Here is a 24,311-nt window from a genome sequence, read left to right on the forward strand (position 1 = left end):
CCTAAACTCAAGCAATCCTCCTACCTTGGCCTCCCAACGTGCTGGGATTATAGGCATGAGCCACCATGCCCAGCCAGATTTATCACTGTTAAACCAGCAAGTCCATGACCTAAGCAATGTCTTTCTCATTTTATAGAAGGCAAAACTGCATAACCTTCCCAATGTCAGAGGTAGTGATTGGAAAACATTCGTCTAGATTCACAGCCTATTCTTCTGTTCTACAGCAAGGGACTGTAAATTGGTGACCACAAACACAGCCAACCCCCATACCCATGGTTTCAGTTACCCGCAGTCAACTGCAGTCTGAAAATATCAAATGGAAAATTCCAGAAATAAATAATTCATAAGTTTTATTTTCCATGTTTGTTTTTAGAGACGAGGATTCACTCAGTCACCCAGGCTGGAGTGCAGTGGTGCAACCGTAGCTCACTGTAGCAGCCTCTACCTCCCATCTCAGCCTCCCTTGTAGCTGGGACCACAAGCATGCACCACCACTCCTGGCTATTTTTTTTTTTTTTTTTTTGTAAAGAAGGTTTCTCACTATGTTGCCCGGGCTAGTCTTGAACTCCTGGGCTCAAGCAATCCTCCCGCCTTACCCTCCCAAAGTGCTGGGATTACAGGCATGAGCCATTGCACCCAGCCGTGTTTTAAATTGTACATGGTTCTGAGTAATGTGATGAAATCTTGCACCATCTAGTACCATCCAGCCCTGGATGTGAATCATCCCTTTGTCCAGCTGTATATGCCACCTGCTCATTAGTCACTTGGTAGCCTTCTTGGTTACTTGAATGTTGCAGTATTGCAGTGCTTGTCTTCAAGTTACCCTTATTTTACTTAAGAAATGCCCCAAAGTGCAAGAGTAGCGATGCTGAGAATCTGGAAATGCCAATGTGAAGCTGTAAAGTGCTTCCTTTAAGTAAAAAGGTGAAAGTTCTTGACTTAATATGGAAAAAAAAAATCGTATGTGGAAATTGCCAACATCTATGGTAAGAACAAATCTTCTATCAGTGATAATGTGAAGAGGGAAAAATAAATTCACATTTGTTTTGCTGTTGTACCTCAAACTGCAAAAGTTATGACCGCAGTATGTGATAAATGCTCAGTTAAAATGGAAAAGGCATTAAATTTGTGGGTAGAAGACATCAACAGAAAACTGTGTTCCAACTGATGATAATCAGGTTTGGTATTATCTGTGGTTTCAGGCATCCACTGGGGATCTTGGAATATATTTCCCACAGATGGCTGGGAACAGGACTACTCTGTGTGTATATCTCCTATTTGGCTCACATATTACTTTTAAAAATTGAGATAAAATCCATGTAACATAAAACTCATCATTTTAGGGTACAATCAGTACCCTAAAATGGTGTGTTTTCGTATATTCACAATGCTGCAGAACCATCACCACTATCTGATTCCAGAACACTTCATCGCCCCAAAAAGAAACCCAGTACCTCAGAGGATTAACTCCCAATAGCCTCTTCCTACAATCCTCTGGCAACCAATAATCTGCTTTCTGTCTTCATGTATTTGCCTATTATGGACATTTCACATACATGGAATCATGCAATATGTGGCCTCTTTCACTTAGCAAAATGTCTACAAGTTTATCCACGTTGTTGCAAGTATCAGTAGTTCATTTCCTTTTACGGCTGAATTCACTGTATAAATATATCACATTTTGGTTGTCCATTCACTGACTGACAGATATTTGGACTGTCTCCACTTTTTGGCTACTATGAAATAATGTCGCTAGGTGCATATGTGTACAAGTTTTTCACTTTTTTTCCTTTTTTTTTTTTTTTTTTTTTTTTTAGAGTCAGGACCTTGCTCTGTCACCCAGGCTGGAGTGCAATGGCATGATCATAGTTCACTTCATTGCAGCCTCACACTCCTGAGCTCAAGTGATCCTCCTACCTCAGCCTTCCAAGTAGCTGGGACTATGGGTGTGCGCCACCACGCCCAGTTAATTTTCTGCATTTTTAGTAGAGACAGGGTTTCGCCATGTTGCCCAGGCTGGTCTCGAACTCCTGGATTCAAGCGATCATCCCATCTTAGCCTTCCAAAGTGTTGGGACTACAGTATGAGCCACAGTGCCCAGCCTTCACGCTGTTTTTAAAAAGTAAATCAGGGGCCAGGCATAGTGGCTCACACCTGTAACCCCACCAGTTTGGGAGGCTGAGGCAGGCGGATTACCTGAGGTCAGGAGTTCGTGACAGCCTTGGCCAACATGATGAAACCCCACTTGTACTAAAAATACAAAATTAGCCAGGTGTGGTGGTGGGCACCTGTAATCTCAGCTACTTGGTAGCCTGAGACAGGAGAATCACTTGAACCTGGGAGGCAGAGGTTACAGTGAGCTGAGATCGCACCATTGCACTCCAGCCTGGGTGAAAAGAGTGAAATTCCGTCTCAAAAAACAAAAAAAAAGGTATTAAGTTGAATTACGTATTAAAATTTTTCATAATTAATATTTTTCAAAGTGACAGTTACCAACACTAAAAAAAAATTTAACTTTCTATTTCTTAAAATAAATAAAGCAGGAGGGAGGGCAGGTAGGTCTGTCTGTCTGGTAACAATGATTCTTCATTCCTGCACTGACGAAAACCTGCTGGATATGCTAAGCTGTGACTGTCCAACAACTGGCTCTTTTAAAAGACACCCAATGGAGATAACACACGTAAACCTGGACAACTCTTCATTTACCTTATTAGCTCGACTCCTGAAGGCATTTGAGCAATCAATCCCTGGTTTATACTAAATACATAAATTTATAAATAATAAGATGGAGGAACTCTTATTTAGACTACACAAATTTTGGAACTGAAAATGCAGCTCAACAATGAGATCAGTGGCCATGAACTCTCTGGTAAATGTATATAAAGTAGCATGTACATGTACATTTTTTTTGAAGAAAAAAATTATTACAGGCTCAGGAAATCTGTAAACTCCAGCAAAATTAATAATTCCTGAGTTAGACAAACAGAAACTCATCTAAGAAGGCTAACTTGGTGATTTACATAAATATTAAAAAATTAAACTGCTCAAACTAAGTATATGCCATTCTTTCCTGAAGGAAGACAAGAAGACAATGTATCCTAGGCTTCAGAGTATGAGACCCAAGCTTGATGAATGATTAACAAAATGTCAGCCTCAGAAAAGATACAGTAGCATTCAGAGTTAGTCAGGTAGAGATAACAGTTTTACAAAAGGGAACTTTACTTCTGCCTCACATTACTGCTTAGAAAATAAGAACTTGAATTTCTTCACTACTGTCCAACCTTAAATTGTTCACAGTCTTGTATTTTAAAGCATATCCTTTGAATCACGTGTCCAAAGAGAATTACTTGGGGGTCAGAGGGGTACCTTAAAATGGCTTTAAAAACTTAAAACCAAGATTATTTTCAGATCGTTTACCCCCTTGAATCTTAATACTATTGTCCTGTGACCCTGCCAAATCCCCCTCTGCGAGAAACACCCAAGAATGATCAAAAAAAAAAAAAAAAAAAACCTGTTTAGATATCCAATTACTGAGCTTTCTAAATTAGTGCTCCCAGTTTTTTTAAACTTTTAACTTTTTTTTTTTTTGAGATGGAGTCTCGTTCTGTCGCCAGGCCTGGAGTGCAGTGGCACACTCTCGGCTCACTGCAACCTCTGCCTCCTGGGTTCAAGCGATTCCCCCACCTCAGCCTCCTGAGTATCTGGACTACAGGCAAGCGCCACCACGCCCAGCTAATTTTTTTTTTTTTTTTTGTATTTTAGTAGAGGCAGGGTTTCACCATGTTGGCCAGGATGGTCTTGAACTCCTGATCTTGTGATCTGCCCGCCTCGGCCTCCCAAAGTGCTGGGATTACAGGCGTGAGCCACTGCTCCCAGTCTTTTTTACAGTCAAGACAGAAAATAATATTTGTATGGCACAATGGGGTAAATGATCAAGACTGCTCTGGATCTGAGGTTATTGGTTTGGATGCTGTATCCAAACTATATTCTGCATGAATGGCCAGAGGTGTGAGGGGACCAGTATCTCAACACATCTGTAATGCACCCTAACACAATACACTGGTTGAGAAATTCTAGTTTAAATAACTTGTGGAGATCACGACCTGAAGAGTCAAAATCCATGCAGCAGGTTGAGAAAACTATTTCACAATTCCCCTTATTTCAAGAGATACGCAATCACCTTTTGCAGCTTTCAAGTACAGACCAGATGTACTAACAGGCAACCATTTCGTCTGGAAGATCATCTATTTGGAGGTCACTGACACAAAAAAACAAAAACAACAAAGACAAAACAAGCCTCCTTACCCTAGCTCAGAAGGATAAGCCAAAAGAAGACAGGTTAACGGTAAAAATGTATGATTAAATGAAGTTATTGTTTTTTTCCTCCACTTCATATTGATTCTCTTTTCCCATGTCAATTTAAGGTGGTAACCATGGCCAACAACATCCTCTCTCACCTATCATACTAATGCCATATAAGTAGTAGTGTTTTTGTTTTTTCAAGTGGGGAAATATATACAGCTCAAAAAAACAAAAAAATATCTAGCAACTAATTCCTTGGCAGTTAGTTCCCTTGACTCTCTGACCTTCAAGTCCCAAGGTTCTAAGTACACAATGAATAAGAAAACTACCTGTTCAAACCCAACAGAATATGTTTTTTTCTGGTTTGATTAAGGCTTCGAATTTGGAACATAAATACTCTCAGTAATACTTAGTAATTCATGAAGTTACTGCTTGTGTAAACTTGCAGAATATTTAACTTTAGGAGATTATAAATCCTAACATGCCCCTAGGGGCCTTCTGCTTTTATTCCTACATACAAAACATACAACATGTTTGTTTTTAAAAACAATGCACATAGGCCAGGTGTGGTGGCTCACGCCTGTAATCCCAGCACTTTGGGAGGCCAAGGCGGGTGGATCACCTGAGGTCAGGAGTTCGAGACCAGTCTGGCCAACATGGCAAAACCTCATCTCTACTAAAAATACATAAATTAGCCAGGTGTGGTGGCACACACCTGTAGTCCCAGCTACTTGGGAGGCTGAGGCAGAAGCATCACTTGAACCCAGGAGGCAGAGGTTGCAGTGAGCCGAGATCATGTCACTGCACTCCAGCCTGGGTGACAGAGCGAGACGCTGTCTCAAAATAAATAAATACATACATACAAAAAAATTAAACCAATACACGGAAGTATTACTTCCATAAAACAAACCAGGAAGTACAGTACAACAGAAAACATTAGCATTTGGGCCTTTTGTGTGAATTACATTTCTCCACCTTCAACCCAGAAAAGGGATCTGAGTGTCAATGTGACATAAATGACATAGCAACAGTGTGAGGTCTTCCAATGAAGGGAGGTATTAGAAGAAAATCCAAGCAGTTTGATTTGGATTAATAGTTCTACCCCAAACACCTAAGAGAAATCAGAACTCCAGTACTGTCTCTTATAATATAGTCACCATCTATACACCTTTTTACCATGCCACATAAGCAAAATAAAGTCACAATGTGAAACTTTACTCCACTGGCTATTACCCTCTGGAACCAAAAGATGGAAAACTTCATTTGGGATATACAGTAATCTAAAGAAAAATTCAGCACTTATGAATGTAATAACTACTGTTACCATTTGAATGCCTCTTACAAACCAGGCACAGTATCAGATGCATATTCTGATTTTAGAAATAAACAGATTCAGAGGTTAAATAATCTGCCAAAAACAACAGGATTACTAAGTGGTGGAAGCCAGATCTGTTTAGGATCCAAAGCCTAAATAGGTTCTTTTCACTAAATTTAATACTATTTCCTTGGTTCTCCAGACTGATTTATTAACAGCCTATCCAAAACACTATAATAAAATGAACTGCTTTAAATTTGGAGGCAAGGTGGGGGTGGGATACTGAGTTTCAATAATCAGGGTTCTTCATTATTCTTTTACCTGAATGGGCTGGCCACCAGGCCACAATTGTATAAAAATCAGATTTTAAATGATGGAAAAGCTTTTCTGTGTGGCTGCTGAAGGGAGAAAGGAAGACAACTGAGACATGCCCCACCATGCTGGCTGGGGGCTGGTGACATCTGTGGGCCTCAGCGTTGGACTCCAGATGCAACAAAGCCTAAAGTTCTGAATATGTATGAAGGTCAATGTGATGTTTTCCAAAAACAGTCATAAAAGATGGCTGTGAAAAACCCCCTAGTATAACAACTGTATGTAACAAGAGCATATAGGTAGCTGCAGATGAATGCTCAGGTCCTTAGCTGTGGTGTTTAAAAATTCTTCAGACCAGGCTGGGTGCAGTGGCTCACACCTGCAATCCCAGCACTTTGGGAGACCGAGATGGGTGGATTGCCTGAGCTCAGGTGTTAGAGACCAGCCTGGGAAACACAGTGAAACCCCATCTCTACTAAAATACAAAAAAGAAAAAAAAAAAAAAAAAAAAAAGCCATGCGTGGCGGCGTGCGCCTGTAGTCCCAGCTACTTGGGAGGCTGAGGCAAGAGAATTGCTTGAACCCGGGAGGTGGAGGTTGCAGTGATCCAATGTCGTGCCACTGCACTCCAGCCTGGCAACAGAGTGAGATGCTATCTCCCAAAAAAAAAAAAAATTTCTTCAGACCAGTGTGGTGGCTCATGAGTGTAATCTCAGCACTTTGGGAGGCTGAGTTAAGAGGACTGCTTGAGCCCAGGAGTTTGAGACCAGCCTGGGCAACACGGTGAGACCTTGTCCCTACAAAAAAAATTAAAAACTACCCACAAAGAAAACCCTAGCTCAAGATGGCTTCAGTGGAAGGAAAAATGAACTGGTCAGGAAGACAGACAAATAGAAGCAAATAATGAAAGCATTTTATTTGACATTGATAACCTCACAATAAATTATGTGGCAAAATACATGTTTGAATACTTAATTGCTAGGCAATAGTCTATTTTCATTTTTTCACAAAAGGTAGACAACTCCAAAGAAGATGGCCATTTGTAGCCATTCTATATAATCATAAATACACAAAACACTGGCCCGGCGCGGTGGCTCACGCCTGTAACCCCAGCACTTTGGGAGGCTGAGGCGGGTGGATCACCTGAGGTCAGGAGTTTGAGACCAGCGTGGCCAACATGGCAACACCCCACCTCTACTAAAAATACAAAAATTAGCCCGGTGGGGTGGCATGCGCCTGTAATCCCAGTTACTTAGGAGGCTGAGAGAGGAGAATCACTTGAACCCAGGAGGCAGAGATTGCGCCACTGCACTCCAGCTTGGGCGACAGAGCAAGACTCCATCTCAAAAAAAAAAAAAAAAGTTTTAAAGTGCCGATAAATACAAGTTCCTGGTCTGCCTACAGTTTATCACCTAATAATACAAAGCAAACAAGAAAGCAAGTTAGTGGATTACCTGAGAGAGCAAGACATAGAGAAGATGTTAATGCAGGGAGCTGGCCTTCTCCAAACATATCCCTAACACACAATATTCAAGCAATTCCCAAACTGTGATCAGAGAACCACTGGGAGTAAGACCTCTGATCTATATTCACAAGTCTATAGGTGAGCAAAGGTAGACCTTTTCCTGAGTCTGAGATGGGAATATTACCTTCTCTATCTAGAAGCAAAAGAATCCTAGACTCACCAAGACTAGATAATAGACACTGTACATGAGTAATTGAGGTAATCTACACCGGGCGTGACTTACATACTGATCCACCCCTAGGCAGCAATTCATACCTCACCCACCCAACAGGCTACATTAGAAACAGGAAGTACAGGTCAAAAGTCTCATTAAAAAAATAAGAACTCTTGGCAGCAGAAAATGAAAATAAAGAATGGAGAATGACAGCACTGGCAATAAACACATTCTTTTCTCTGAAAGGGAAGGGAAAGAACTAATGTTGGGCACCTATATGCCAGACATTTTATAAATTTTCTCCTTTAATCCTCAGTAATCCTGAGATAATACTAGCTAGTACTCTAGTTATTAATCCTCACAAAAATCCTGAGGTAGGTACTACTAATTCCCATGTTACAGGTGAAGAAACCAAAAGTTAGTAAGTTGCCCAAGGTAGTTGTTATCCGAACTGTAGAGACAAGAACTCCCAGACTTGAAGAGGTTAACTAAACTTCCCCAAACTCAAAGTGGGAGTTCTTTCCCACTAACCTGTTGCCTTCCCCTCCCTACCCGCAATCTCAATTAATTCTCTCTTCTACCCCCTTCTCATTTCTGTAGCTGTTTCAAAAACTATACCTAAGATACAAAGCAAATAGGAGTTATTATAAGAAAACACCTCCAAAATCTAGTAAGTTGTGGTACGATATGCCTATTATTAGAAAACGTCACTCAATTTTGAGCTTGGAGGGCAGTGATAGTTTGGAGATCTTTAGCACAATACCTGCCAGAAACGTAGCAGGCACTCAGGATCTGCTGAATGAACATCTTTTGAGTGGTTATGAATTCAATAACCCAAAATGACCATCTTGTATTTCTGGATATGACATGATACCATTTTTTGGAAAATAATTTACCCATTCATTTTAAACAGGGTAGCTTTCTTAAAATTTATAGAACATTGATGAGATAGCTAAACTGAGAAATGCCCATTAAAGCATTAGTCATAACTTCAGGAAAATTCCAAATGTTCACTTTTCCAAGCAAATTAAAATGTTTCAGCTAATAAAAACCTGTCAGAAAAACCCACAAGACAAGAAAGTATAAAAAGAAAAGAGCAGCCAATATAAGGGCATTTAAGATGTCACACATAAGAAATTATAAAACATTAATCTAACTTGTACCTTGGTATTTAACCCTAAAACTGTCACCTCAGATAACACAATATTTTCTATGCAAGAAAACATTATCACCATGAATGTAAAGAAGCTTGCCGACCATAGCAACTGTTGCTACGTAGGGTTTTTTAATGTCTAAGACTGAAAGACAGAATTTGTAGAAACCAGTTAAAATGCCACTCCTAGCAGTATATTGTGATACTGTGAATGCTTTCACCTTAAACTTTTTAAAAGACTCAATCTTTGACTTCTACATAAGAAAAAAAAAAAAGTACATCTGGGAGCACTCAATGTAAGAAAACTACCAATTGTCTATAACCCAGTGAAAATACATCCTTTGTTACAATGACAGCAGCTACTTTTCCTTAATAATCCTAGAGGAATTTCTTCATTTGAAAAGCTGGCTGGCCTAGATTTCTCTATAAACTAAATGACATGCTACTTTCAAAATTATCCATCTCAGAAGTTCAAAGAAATTCAGGTATAAGAACACATTAATACTCTCATGAAACAAACCTTATCCAGGTTATCCACGAATTGTGACAGATCAAAACCCAGTTTATCATTTCAAATCAAGTATCACATTATTTATTACCTTTAAATACTAAGCCCTTACCTAATTCAATGGCAAATCATATTGGTTTTCAGTTTCTGAACTTGTACAAATCATACTGTAATATTTATGCAAAAGTTGTCATATAGTTGAATATTATAGACATCTTTTTTTTTTTTTTTTGAGACGGAGTCTCGCTCTGTCCCCCAGGCTGGAGTGCAGTGGCGTGATCTTGACTCACTGCAACCAACCTCCGTCTCCCAGGTTCAAGTGATTCTCAGCCTCCTGAGTAGCTGGGACCACAGGCACGCGCCACCACACTCAGCTAATTTTAGTAGAGATGGGGTTTTACCATGTTGGCCAGGCTGGTCTTGAACTCCTGACCTCAAGTCATCTGCCCACCTCGGCCTCTCAAAGAGCTGGGATTACAGGTGTGAGCCACCATGCCCGGCCAACAGTAGAAAAGGGTTCTCAGGGAACATAGTTCAAAAGTCATGATTCTCTATTGGCTGGACCAGGATTCTAGACTAGCTCTAGGGCTGAGATATCTTAGTAGACCAGTTAACATTCATGTGGCCCAATTTCCCTTACTCTAAACCCAAAGTCAAACATAATCTCTAAAGTCTTTCATACCCTGAAATGCTAATCTTGTAATCATCTTTCTATTCAGGTAATAACTCAAAAGAAATGGTCTCATTTCCTTCATCCTCTGACTGAACTTTAGTTAGTCCATATTTTATGAATCCAATTAATAGGATATTTTAAAGAACAAAAAGAAAAGACTTTTCTTAAAAGCTAGAAACTCCATTCTGTAGTGATGATTCCCAGATCTGACTCTTAAACTCAACAACCTCAACAGACAACGACAGGGAGAAAAGATCTTACAACTTTCAGCTGAGCTGGGGTGGGGTGGGAGGTGTGAGAGAACAGAGAGACAGTTACAAATTCACAAAAATGTATCACCCATTTCCATCTCCTCTAAAAAAATATGAAATAAGCCTTAAAAGGCTGTCATAGAAACCCATTATTAAGCCAATAAAAACTAATGAAGAAATTATGTCATTTATCCAAGATATGGAAGAACCACCTATTTACAGAAATCCTACCAATGTCCTAGATCTTCAGAAACTACATTTCACTAAGCTGATCATCAAGCCCCTTCAAACTGCATCTAAGGACAATAATAATATTCAAACATCAAGAAACAGGCACCGGTTCCACTCAACACCATTATTCCGTGGAGTCTTCCAGGACTAAATCATTTTGTAGAATCTTTGCTATCTTTGTTCTCTAGAAAATGATATCCCAAAGACTCTGAAATAAAACCAGCAAAACCTCTGTATTTGTTTTCCATTGTGTCATAACAAATTATCACCAACAAAACAACACAAATTGATTATCTTACAGAAGTCAGTGGGCTTGACTGGGTCTCACAAGGGCTAAATGAGGGTATCCAGTGGGTGGGTTCCCTGCTGGAAACTCTGGGGAAAATTTGCTTCCACATTCATTCAAGCTATTGGCTGAATTTAGTTCCTTGCAGCTGTAGGACTGAGTTCCCACTTCCTTGCTGGTTGTCAGCTGGGACTGGCCTTTCCTACTAGAGGCTGCCTGTATTCCCCGTCTCACACTTTCAATCTGGTCCCCTCCAGTAATGGCAAGCTGAGTCCTTCTCATGCTTCAAATTTGACTTCCCCTTCTGCCTCATCTCTGACACAAGCCAGAAAAAGTTCTCTGCTTTTAAGTGCTTATGTGAGTAGAATAAACCCACCCAGAAAATCCAAGATAATCTACCTAAGATCCTTAACTTTAATTAAATCTACTTAACACATTCATGTTCCAGGGTTTATAGTACGGAAATCGTAGGGGAGCCATTCTGCTTACCGCAGTCTGCCTTCTGGTTTCCAAGGATTCATCTCTCTCTCAAATGCAAAATACATCCATCCCATCCCAAGGTTCCAAAGGTTTCCCATCTAAAGCTTATCATTTCAAAAGTCCCAAATCTCATTCATCTATTCAGGTGTTCTGAATAGATGGTTCTGGGGATAAAACAGTAAGTCCAATTCCTGGGGCACAATTCCTAAAGAAACAAGTTCTCTACTCCCAACATACTACTGTGAGACATGTACAGAATAACAGTTATAGACATTCCAGTTCAAATGGGCAAAATGTAAAAGAAAACAGAGCCTCCGGTCCAAAGCAGTTTCAAAATCTAGGGAATCTCCATTCCATTCAAAGCCTGGGAAAAATCCTCTCCAGCTTTTAGCTCCATCCCTCTGGGCTCTCCTATCTCCGTCTGAGTCACCCTGCTTTTTTTATGAAAAGCAACACATTCACATGTGAGTAGTTTTATCAGCCTGCTTCCTATCAGTAGAATTTGGGGGGTCCAACAACCCTATTACTTTCTGTCTCTTTCAATCCAAACTAGAATTGTTTATGTTGGGATAAAATTCTCAAGAACCTAATGGGCTGTGGAAGTATTCCACATGGGTTCACTCCATTAAAGTTCACATTCACAAATAAACCAGGCTGCACATTTAATACTTTGCTTGGAAATCTCAGCTAAATATACAAGTTCATACTTGCAAATTTGGCTTTCCATATAACCACAGGATACAATTCTGCTAAACTTAGTTGCTACTATGTAACAAGGATCCCCTTTCTGCCAGTTTCCAATAAGAAAGACCTCACTTCTGTCTGGGCCCTCACTAGCAGAGTCACTAACATCCATATTGCTACTAAAAGTATGTCTTAGGCCTTTTCTTTTTTGACAGGGTCTCACTCTGCCACCCAGGCTGCAGTGCAGTGGTGCCATTACCGCTCACTGCAGCCTTGACTTCCTTGGCTCAAGCGATCCTCCTGTATTCTAGGCCTTTTCTATCATGCCCCTCAAAACAATTCTAACCTTTATCTACTGCCACTTTCATTTTTAGGTAATAGTACCCCACTCCTGGTACCAAAATCTATACTAGTGTTCTACTGCTGCCATAACAAATCACCACAAATGTAGTGGCTAAAAATAACACAAATTTGTTATCTCACAGTTATTGTAGGTCAGAAGTTGGGTGGGCTTGGCTAGCTAGATCTTCTGCTTAGGGTCTCACGAGGCCAAAAATCAAGGTGTCTCAAGGTTGCATTCCTTGGTGGAAACTCTGGGAAATTCACTTCCAAGCTCAATCAGGTTGTTGACCAAATTCAGATTCCTTCTGGTTGCAGGACTGAGGTCCCCATTTCTTTCTGGTTGTCAGCCAGGGACTGGTCTTTGCCACTAGAGGCTGCCCACATTCCTTCTGATAACTTTCCATGTGGTCCTCTCTAGCAAAGGCAAATGGAGTCCTTCTCATGCTTCAAATCTCTGATTTCCTTTTCTGCCCATTTCTCTGACCCCAGTTGGAGAAAGTTCTCTGCTTTTAAGGACTTAAGTGATTAGATTCGGCCCACCCAGAAAATCCAGGATAATTTTTCTATTTTAAGATTCTTAACCTTAATTACACCTGCCAAGTTCCTTTTGCCATATAACGAAGGATAGCTACAGATTCTGGGGATCAAGGTATGGACACCTTGGGAAGAGGGAGATGTAATTCTGCCTACTACAAATCCAAGTCCTATGGAAGGGTTTAAACTCACTTCCTAAAGAAAATCATCCCTTTCTTTAACAGAGTGTGAAGATGTATATATTTTACTTATGTGAAGTAAAGTATATATACATACATACATATGTCTTTACTTATGTGACACAAAGATGTATGTTCAGAGATAGAGACAATAGTAAAAACAAGGACTCACTCTGGATGAGTGAGTAGGAAAAGGAACTAAACGCGCAGTATGGAAAAGGAGTTGCCACCTGTTTCATCCTCAAATTGCAAGGCACTTCACCCATAACTACTTAGAAACTAACCCATGCTCCTCCTTAAATGTGTATTTCTCTTCTCTGTATTCCACAAAAGAGTACATAACTAGGCTTTTTTTTTTTTTTTTTTTTTTTTTTGAGACGGAGTCTTGCTTTGTCGCCCAGGCTGGAGTGCAGTGGCGCGATCTCGGCTCACTGCAAGCTCCACCTCCCGGGTTCACGCCATTCTCCTGCCTCAGCCTCCCGAGTAGCTGGGACTACAGGCGCCCACTACCACGCCCAGCTAATTTTTTGTATTTTTAGTAGAGACGGGGTTTCACCGTGTTAGCCAGGATGGTCTCGATCTCCTGACCTCGTGATCCGCCCGCCTCGGCCTCCCAAAGTGCTGGGATTACAGGCGTGAGCCACCGCGCCCGGCCTAGGCTTTTTTTTTTTTTAAAGAAAAGTCGCCTCACGGGGACCTAACTTTATAATCAGTTGATTAATCAATCTAAGCAAATTTCCAATCTTGCATTCTTTCTTCAAGTCATACACCCTCCCCCAATAGCAAATCAAAGCCAAGTATTTCAAAGTCACAGAAGGACAAAAACATGCCCTGCTAAGACTGCAGGTGAACTTTTGAGAATACCACGGAGGAGAACTAGTATTGGTACTGGACTTTCAGCCCCAGGTCCACCAAGCCAGTAAAGCCAAATGACTTACAACAAAACCCTACAACTACAAAGATACTACTCTAAAGCCCTGTCTACAGTCAAATTCTTGACTATAAACTTTACTTAGAACAGAAGAGCCCCAAATATACCAGCTAGTCCCTTTACAGTGACAGGTAAAAGCTACTTACTACACTTACTACCTGCCAGACACTGTAGTAAGCACTTGACACAAATTGTCTTATTTACTCTTCTCCATAAACTCACAAGCTAGAAAATACCATCATCCCCCTTTTACAGACGGGAAAACTGAGACTTAGAGAGTTTAGGTCACACAGCTAAGTAGCAATGGCCCTGATATTTGAGAACCTAGGCAGTCTGGTTTTTAACCACTGGGCCTACACTGCACTCCTCAGATGGAATGAAGTCTTCAATTCTTGGAAAAATCTTCCCTTCTTAGTTTTCTTTTCTTTTTTCTTTTTGAGGCGGAATCTCGCTCTGTCGCCCAGGCTGGAGTGCAGTGGCGGATCTCAGCTCACTGCCACCTCCGCCTCCCAGGTTCAAGCGATTCTCCTGCCTTAGCCTCCCGAGTAGCTGGGATTACAGGCGCGCGCCACCAAGCCCGGCTGATATTTGCATTTTTAGTAGAGACGAGGTTTCACCGTGTTGGTCAGGCTGGTCTCGAACTCCTGACCTCGTGATCCACCCGCCTCGGCCTCCCAGAGTGCTGGGATTACAGGCGTGAGCCACACGCCCGGCCTCTCTTCTTAGTTTTCATTTCCTCTCCCCATGTCCCATTCTCGTAGAATTAAACAGCTGAAAAGTAATCAAGTCTTCCCAAATAATTTGCCACCTTCTTTTCGGAACTCTTTCCTCCACACAAAGCAATAGCCAAGATGCAACTTCTCCTGACCCTGACTCTGCTTCCCCAAAACAAACTACAGAAGCTCCACCCATCACCTGCTTAATCTAGCAATGTTCCAACACTGCAAAAAACACACAACGAAAAACAAAATTGAAAAGTCCTACTCTTTCAAAAGGTCACCAACATATGTATACTCTTAGCCAAGCTTTCTCTCCATACCTCTTTTTCTATCCAGGCTCCTAACTAGTCCTTAACTCCAACTCCAGACGTTCTGCCCCACGTCTTGGTCCCTTCCCCCTTTCTCCCCAGCAACCCGGCCTGGGGTTCTCTCCACCTCGCACCCACTCTGCAGGTGGGAAGCTCAGCCCCGCCCAGAGGGACCCTAAGAAGGCCCCTACTCCAGCTGCCCAGTTCCGCGGGAGGGTTCACTGCACACTACCCAGCAGGCACCACTCCCTCCGCACCCTCCCCCAGCACCCCCCTGCGGCCCCACCCCTCAAGTTCCCTTCCCCCTCTGACGACCCCCTCCTCCAAGTTGTCCCCTAGTCCCCACCCAGTCCAGTCCTCTCCTCTGCAATAAGCTGGACTCCGGCAGCCGGTTCCCACCCTCACATCGGCCTCTGCCCCCAAACCTCGCCCTCCCCACTGGGGGGTGGCCCTGGGCCTCCCCGATGGGCTGCAGGAGCCTCGCTTGGTTTATGTGTGAAGGTGGGGGCAGGGGAAGGCGACGGGCCGCTCGGGAGTCTGCTGGAAACGTGAGGGTCGGCCGCGCTCCGCTGCCCTATCCTGGGCCCACCCCACCCGCCAACGACCTCGCCTGGCTGCTCCCTAGGTACCTGTGGTGGAAGCGGCAGCGGCGGTGGCCGCTCTCCCCTCTGCTCACACAGACAATATGGCGGCGATGGAGGAGGAGACACACGGCTAGGCCGCCAGCCGCAGGGACCAGAGCGAGGCTGCAGCCACTGCTGCCGGAAGCGGAAACCCCCTCCTACCAGGAGGCGGGGCGAGACAGCTTCCGACTCCGCCCCCAGAGGAATCTCTCTGAGTGCGGCCATGCTGGGATGTCCTATTGTAACCTTAGGGATTCAGTTCTGACCTAGGGTGCAAAATGGAAGGAATTCCCAATGCAAAGCAGAATAAGGAGACTTGCAATACTTAAGCGCATTTTATTTCAATAGTGTTAACAAGTGACAACAGAGAGAACACGAACCTCCCATTAGGTGAACAGTTGGTTTGACCCAAGTTAAGATGGCGGTACCCAGGTTTCCCACACTTCACTCAGCTGGCCCCCCTTTCTTGAAAAGAACCATGCGCGACCTGCAGAGCTGTAGAGCCAAGCATTCTGGGAGCTGAAGTCTCTTTTGCTCTCACCCCTCGTTTTAAATTAGGGTTTCAGCAACACTTTCTATTCAAACTTGGAGTTCGGAAGAAGTGAATGAAAGTTGGACCCTAGGAAGGGCATGGCGCAGGAGTCTGAGAAGTGAGGATACTAGCTCTCAAGAGACCAAGGCCCAATTCCTTCCTCCTACAGGAGTCCTGCCAAGAGCTGTGCGTCCAAAATACAGTGTTTTTTTTCCTTCTATCTGCCTCCCACCCCTGCTCTCCTTGCCCGAGCTACCTCCCCAAAACAGCCACAAAGCACTTTCTACCATGCAGAGCTCATCATGGTCTCCCTATGGTCAAAATCTCCCATGGACCTCTTTATGCACCAAAGATAGCCCAAACCCTTCACTTGACATTCAGAGTCCTCCATAATTTGGCCAAACCCACCTTTCCAGCCTCCTATTCTGCCACTCTCTTCTCAAATTCCGGAAGATTCCACCCACTAAGACTGCAAACGATTCCTGGAACTTAGCTGTGTTGCTTCCCTCCCTTTACACTGGCAGTTACTTCTCTTACTGTCACCTCATGGACTGGATAATTTCTGTATGCCGATTGAACTAATTCAGGGATCCTTTCCTCTAGGGGTCTTCTCTCTGTTTAACTCCCTCCAACCCAGGCACTATCAGTCAGTAACCTGAGGACCTCAGTCTGTCTCCTCCATCAGACTGGGAGCCCCCAGTGGACAGGGCTCCGTCTGATGATCAACCTCTCCTTTGCAGGCCCTGATAAAAGCTGAAGCGTCTAAGAGTTGCTGAAAGGAGTTCAAGTATTAGTCTCACCTCTGGTGGGACAGAGGTGTGAGCACTGGAACGAGGGTGAGGAGGCCAGGTTCTTTCAGTACCAACCATTATCCCTAACTGTCTCAGAATAGCTGGTTGTCTCAGGAATGGGCCTCTCCACCCTCCACAGCCCTGCTTTCACAGTTTGTCAGCTGACTAGCACCTCTGCTCCCAAAGAGGCACCTCCTCCCCACGTGGGGTTAGGGCTGGTGGTGGCTGCAGACTTATAGTGATGGCCTCAGGGAGGTGGCTGTGGCCTTCTCTGGACCTCATCTGCTAGACAGCTTGTGACATCTGATCCCAATTTCCTGGCAACCCACAACAGTTTTTCTCTCAGTGTCCTGTAACTGGGCCTCAATTTCCCCACTTGTGGACTGAGGAGGTTATACAAGATAATCCCAAAGTTTCTAGGAAGCCATCTTCCAGGAAATGATACCCTTCTACCTACCTCTCGAACGTATCTTTTTGGCTCTCGTGGCTTTGTTTTTCCCAACTGTATTCACATTTGTTTAACTCACAACAATTCATCATTTGCTATGAGCCAGACACTGTGCTAGGTACTGGGGATGTGTTATGAGGAAGACATACACCAGTTGCTCACTGGCGGAGCTTACCTTCTAAAGTGAGAAGCAAGTAATGCACAGGTAAACAAATGCATAAACAAAGTAATTTCAGGTAGCAATAAGTGCTACGAAAGGAAAAGATAAGTAGCTGTGAAGTATAGAGCTTTAGCTTGAGTGGTTCAGAAGGTCCCTTTGAGAAGGAAACAGTAAGTGCAAACGTCCCAAGGCAGGAAAGAGCATCACAAGTTTGAAGAAGGAGGCCATGGTGGCTGAAGCACTGCAAATAAAGGGAAGAAGAGGAAGAAATATGGTGGGAGAGGTGGGCAGGGCATTCAGATCATGATAAGGAAGCTGGGTTTTCATTTGAGTGTAAGTGAGGATATTTCCCATTGCTTAGCCTTCATGCCTTTCCGATCTCAGCCTCTCTCACAGCATTAGTTCTTCATTCTTCTTCCTAGTTCTGGCCTCTATCCATGACTTCATTCAGAGGGCTCACCTGGGCACACATATACAACCCTCATACTCATGCAGGACATAATTGAAACCCAACTCCTGCCATCTACTACACCAGCCTCATGTAGGTCTCCGGTCTCAAGAGGCTTCCCATCCCAAGCGTTCACCTAGTTGTGGACTTAACATTTATCCTTAACTCTTACTGTCTCTGATTCCCCACGTCACACCTCTCAGGCTAGTCTTTCTGCAAACAACAGCAGCAGAAGCAAGAGTTAAGATGTTGAGAGTACTTGCACTGTGCCACACACTGAATGTTCATCATCTCACTTAATTCTCATGTCAACCTGATGAGGTAGAAACCAAAAGTATCTCGCTGTACAGATGAGGAGACTCAGGTTCACAGAGATCACAGGCCATGCCCAAGGTCACATGCCGGAGATGGAGCTTGCATTTCAACCTGGGCCATTAGAGTGACTCTCTCTCTCTCTCTCTCTTTTGAGACAGGATCTTGCTCTGTTGTCCAGGCTGGAGTGCAGTGGCATGATCATAGCTCATTATAACCTTGAACTCCTGTGCTTAAGCGATCCTCCCACCTTAGCCTCCTGAGTAGCTAGGACTACAGACATGCACCACCATGCCTGGCTCATTTTTAATTTAGTAGTGTTTTTATTACTATTATTATTATTGTACAGATGGGGTCTTGCTATGTTGCCAGGGCTGGTCTTGAACTCCTAGGCTCAAGCAGTTCCCCTGTCTTGGCCTCCCAAAGTGCTAGAATTACAGGCAAAAGTTTTAATCATGCACTAAGAACCTAAGTGTATTTGCTTTCTATTGCTGCTTAACAAAATCACCCCACAATATAGGGGCTTAAAACAACAATATTTTATGTTTGTGTGGATTGGCAGTTTGGACATGTCTCAGCCAGGACAGCTCTTTTCTGCTCCAAGTGGTCTTTCCTGGCTTACTCTTACGTTTGCCATCAGTGAACAGGTCAGCAAACTGGTTAGAACTCCATGGCCTCATTCACATGTCTGGCAGTTGGTTGGGGTTGTTGGCTTGAGTGCCTTCGTTCTCCTCCATGTTGCTTCTTCAGTAAGCTAACTCAGGCTTACTTACATGATGGCCCCCAGAAGAAAGAAAACAAAAGCAGCAAGGTCTCTTCAGATCTAGGCTTAGAAATGATATAGCATCATTTTCACTGTATTATATTGATCAAAGGCAGTCATATGGCCAGCTCAGATTCAAGGAGAGTAGAAATAGATTCCATCTCTTCATGAGAAAAACATCAAATCATACTGCAAGGAGTCATGTGTATAAGGAGGGTGGAATTGTTGTGGACACCTTTGCAAACATTATATCACATAAGTAATCATAGGCATGGAACTGGTTAAAGAAATTACGGTACAGCCAGACATGGGGCTATTCACAGCAATGAGAACTAACATTTTTGAGCATTTAATATGTGTCAGACACTGTACAAGATGCTTTACATCTATTAACTCATTTAATCCTCACAACAGCTCTCTGTGGCCAGTATGTTTTTAATCCCCATTTTAGAGATTAAGAACACCAAGTCTCAGAGAGGTTAAACAACTAGTCCAACGTCACACAGCAAGTGACAAAGCCATTGAAAAGAATGAAGACAGTATTATGTCCTGAGATAGAAATCTGGCCCTGACATTCTGTTATACGATACAAAGCAAGAGACAAACAGTAGTTTGATCAGAAAACATTTAAAAAGCACATTTAAATAATTAGGAGATGTGTGTCTTTTTTTTTTTCTGAGATGGAGTTTCACTCTTGTTGCCCAGGGTGGAGTCCAATGATGCCATCTTGGCTCACTGCAACCTCCACCTTCTGGGTTCAAGCGATTCTCCTGCCTCAACCTCCCGAGTAGCTGGGATTACAGGTGCCCACCATGCCCAGCTAATTTTTGTATTTTTAGCAGAGATGGGATTTCACCATGTTGGCCAGGCTGGTCTTGAACTCCTGACCTCAGGTGATTGCCTGTCTTGGCCTCCCAAAGTCCTGGGATTACAGGCATGAGCCACTGCGCTCAGCTGGAGATGTATGTCTTATAAAAATTAGTAGAATAAAAATTTTTATGTCTTATAAAAATTAGTAGGCCGGGCACGGTGGCTCATGCCTGTAGTCCCAGCACTTTGGGAGGCCGAGGCGGGTGGATCACAAGGTCAGGAGATCGAGACCATCCTGGCTAACACGGTGAAAACTTGTCTCTACTAAAAATACAAAAATTAGCCGGGCATGATGGTGGGTCCCTGTAGTCCCAGCTACTCAGGAGGCTGAGGCAGGAGAATGGCATGAACCCGGGAGGCAGAGCTTGCAGTGAGCCGAGATTGCACCACTGCACTCCAGCCTGGGCAACAGAGCGAGACTCTGTCTCAAAAAAAATAAATAAATACAATAAATTAGTAGATCTATATGTCTTATAGTTTTAGATAAATTCAGGAAGAATTTACTACAAACTATTAATGGAGCTTATCTTTGAAGAGGAGAAAAGGAGAAAACTTTTATTTAAACACCTCTGTTTGTATTGCTTGAATTTTTTTTTTTTTTTTGAGACAGGTTCTTGCTCTGTTGCCCAGGCTGAAGTGCAGTGGCAATGGTCACAGCTTGCTGCAGCCTCAACCTCCAGGGCTCAAGTAGTCCTTGCACCTCAGTCTCCCAAGTAGTTGAGACCACAAGTGTGTGCCATCGTGCCTGGCTAATTTATTTTTATGTTTTGTAGAGATAGGGTCTCCCCATGCTGGCCATGCTGGTCACAAACTCCTGGGTTCAAGTGATCCTCCCGCCTTGGCCTCGCAAAGTGCTGGAATTACAGGCACAAAGCCTGGCCTTCTTTGAATTTTTTTACAGCAATCATAAATTTTTATTTCAATACCTTATAAAGAAGAAAATGCTTTTAAAATGTCCTTCAACTTGGCTCTCACCTATGTCTTTTTCTATTTGGTTTTATTTTTATTGTTTTTTGTTTTCTTTTTTGATACCACCCCAGCCCAACCCCTTATCAATTCTGACCCGAAGTTTTGTGGCTACCTTGAGGGCCCTTCCTCTCTCCCTCTGTAGTGCATCCTGCCTGCTGCTGGGGGAAGGCTGATTAACCATCATGTTCCACTTTTGTCGAAGAGTTTTCAATGGTATTGCATTGTCTACACAGAAAGGCCAAACCCTTTGGCCTAGTACATTGGGTGTTTGTAAGTTTGACTCCAACTTGGTTGGATTCCAGCTCTGTCACTTACTAGCAGCATATAGTTGGATAAGTTATTAGATCTCTCTGAGCCTCAATTTCCACATCTTTTTTTAAAAACATGAAAGAAAAGACCAGGTGTGGTGGCTCATGCCTGTAATTCCAGCAATTTGGGAGGCTGAGGTGGGTGGATCACCTGAGGTCAGGAGTTTGAGACCAGCCTGGCCAACACAGAGAAACCCTGTCTCTAGTAAAAATACAAAAATTAGCCGGGCATGGTGGCACATGGCTGTAATCCCAGCTACTCGGGAGGCTGAGGCAGGGAGAATTGCTTGAACCTGGAAAGTGGAGGTTGCGGTGAGCCGAGATTGTGCCACTGCACTCCAGCTGAGTGACAGAGCAAAACTCTGTCTCAAAGGAAAGAAAGAAAGAAAGAAAGAAAGAAAGAAAGAAAGAAAGAAAGAAAGAAAGACGGAAGGAAGGAAAAAGAGAGAGAGAGAAAGAAAAAGAGAAAAGAAAGAAAAGGATATAGCATTACATATTTTGTGGCAAATCAGATTACTGTTCAGTGACTGTTCACTTTCTCACCCAGCCAGGGGCAATTAATATTTTCCTGCCCCATTAATATTAGGCTTGGCCATATGGTTTGCTTTGGCTAGTGGAATATACATATCAGTGACAATGTGCAAATTCCAGCCTAGGCCTTAAGAGGTCTCTCTTGTTTTCAATTGGCTGTCTTAGAATTTTCACCTCTGCCTTGAAGGGCGAGCTGTCATTGGTGCCTTACATCTTTTGAAACAGACTTCCAATCAAGGTTGTGGTAGGCAAGTCTGAGATAAGAATAGTTCTTTACTCTTTAGTTTTAGTTTGCATTAATTAAATTATAATTTATAGTTTTTCGTGAACTCCATATTTTTGAATGAGCGGAAGCTAAAGAGGTGGGAAGAGAATGCTCTGTCTCAATTTGGGAAAGCAGTAGCTTCTGTCCAAACCTCCAGCATCAAACAGGCTAGTCCTAGAAGAATAAAGGACACACATAGCAGATCTGAAATTGAGTCAACCCCAGCAGAACCCAGCCAAGATCAGCCAAACCCAAATGACTACATATGAGAGAGGGAGAAATCAATGTTTGCTTCTGTCAGCACAGAGTCTTGGGGCAGTTTGATATGCAACATTATTATAGGAATAGCCAACTAACAGATTCACATCATAGGGCTTTTTTCAGGGTTAAATAAATGAATACAGGAAACGCCTTAAAAATACACTGGCATATAGCAAGGGTGTAATGCATGTGAGCTACTATTATTGGGGGTGCAACTGTGAACAAAACAAGCCCCTGTTCTCATGGATCTTATGTTCTGTGGAGAGATGTATGGAATGGCGGCTGGTGATGAGTGTTATGGAGGAAAATAAAGCAGGGAAGGAGAGGGAGTGCTGAGGTAAAATTTCAAATGTGATCATCAACAAAACTTCAACGGAAGGTGAAACTTGACCAAATGCCCAGAGGAAGTGAGGCGGGGAGCCAGAAAGTATGTGGGAGAAGATTGTCCCAAGCAGAGAGAATTAGGATGGGCAAAGACCGTGAAGCAGGCTCATGCCTGGTGAATTTCAGGAATGGTCAGTAGATAGGGCAGCTGAGCCAAGTGAGTGGCTGATCTCGTCTCGGCTCTGCTGGGGTTGACTCAAATTCAGGTCTACTGCATGTGTCTTTTATTCTTCTGGGACCAGCCTGTTTGATGCAGGAGGTTTGGACAGAAGGGGAAGACAATGTCTCAGAGGTTCACAAGGTACTGGATTGTGCACAGTCATGTAGGGCTATCGTGAGGACTAGCTTCTGCTCTGAATGAGGTGGGGAGCTCTGGGAGGGTTTTGACCAGGTGGAGGGCAGGCTCTGCTATGCATTTTTATAGGATTTGTCCAGCTGCTAAGTGTGGACTAGATGGACCGGGAATGAGGGCTGAAGCAGGGAGAAAAGATAAGAATCTACTGCCACAAGCCAGAGAAGAGATGGTGTTGGTTTGAACCAAAGTTGGACTCTGAGGTTCTTTTCAAAGTAAAATCAAAAGAATTTACTGATAGGTTTGGTATGGAGTGTTTGAGGAAAAAAAGAATTGAGGATGACTCCAAGGCTTCTGGCCTGAGGAACTGAAAGAAGGAATTTGCCAGTAACTGAGATGAAGAAGGCTATAGAAGAGAACTTCTGGGGGCAGGTGGAGAAAGAGAGGAGGAATTAGCAGTTCCATTTGGGACTTGTTAAATTTAAGTGAGCTATGAGACTTCCAAGAGCAGATGACTAATCAGAAGTTAGATGTATGAATCTGAGCCCAGGAGAGAGGTCCAAGCTGGAGACATAATTTTTGGGAGTTACTATGTACTAAATTTTGTCCTCCCCAAATTTATATATTGAAACCCTAACACCCAATGTGACACTATTTGGAGACAGGGTCTTTGAGGAGGCTAAAAGAGATCATAGAGTGGGCCCTAATTCAACAGGACTATTGTCCTTACAGGAAGATGAGATATCAGAGCTCATTCTCTCCCCATGCAGGTGCTCAGAGGAAATGCTGCGTGAGGACACAGCAAGAAGGCAGCCATTTACAAACCAGGCAGAGAGCCTTCACCAGAAACCCTCCCTGACAGCACCTTGATCTCAGATTTCCAGCCTCTCAGCGAGAGGCTGAACTGTGAGAAAATAAATTTCTGTTGTTTAATCCTCTCAGTCTGTGGCATTTTGTTATGGTAGTTTGAGCAGACTACTACTGAGTCATCAACAGAGAAATGGTTTTTAAAGCCATGAGGGGCCAGGCATGGTGGCTCACACCTGTAATCCCAGCACTTTGGGAGGCTGAGGTAGGCAGATCACCTGAAGTCAGGAGTCTGAGACCAGCCTGGCCAACATGGTAAAACCCCGTCTCTATTAAAAATACAAAAATTAGCTGGGTGTGGCAGTGTGTGCCTGTAGTCCCAGCTAACCAGGAGGCTGAGGCAGGAGAATTGCTTGAACCCGGGAGGCGGAGGTTGCAGTGAGCTGAGATCGAGCCACTGCACTCCAGCCTGGGCGACAAGGGAGAAACTGTCTCAAAAATAAATAAATAAGTAAATAGCCATAAGGCTGGGTGAAATTGCCCAGGGAATGAGTGTAGACAGAGAAGGAGGACCAAGGACTGCGCCCTGGGGCATCCAACAGTAAGAGACAAGCAACCAGCAAAGGAGCCTGAGAAGGAGCAGCCAGTGGGGTAAGTGTCC

The 24,311-nt window shown here is 43.2% G+C and overlaps 1 protein-coding gene across 3 annotated transcripts in view; it reads right to left on the minus strand.

Annotated features, from left to right (window-relative positions):
- The window catches only part of CSNK2A1 (casein kinase 2 alpha 1), a 70,073-nt gene extending 54,399 nt beyond the window's left edge, over window positions 1–15,674 (minus strand). For 2 of the 3 annotated variants that reach the window (XM_019017275.4, XM_004061641.5), the window contains exon 1: window positions 15,516–15,674. The gene's annotated coding sequence lies outside the window, so the exon portion shown is untranslated. The remainder of the gene's footprint in view (window positions 1–15,515) is intronic. The other variant, XM_031004769.3, reaches the window with a different exon arrangement.
- Window positions 15,675–24,311: the final 8,637 nt, after the last annotated feature.

Source organism: Gorilla gorilla, chromosome 21 (assembly GCF_029281585.2).
Source record: "Gorilla gorilla gorilla isolate KB3781 chromosome 21, NHGRI_mGorGor1-v2.1_pri, whole genome shotgun sequence".
NCBI lineage: Eukaryota > Metazoa > Chordata > Mammalia > Primates > Hominidae > Gorilla > Gorilla gorilla.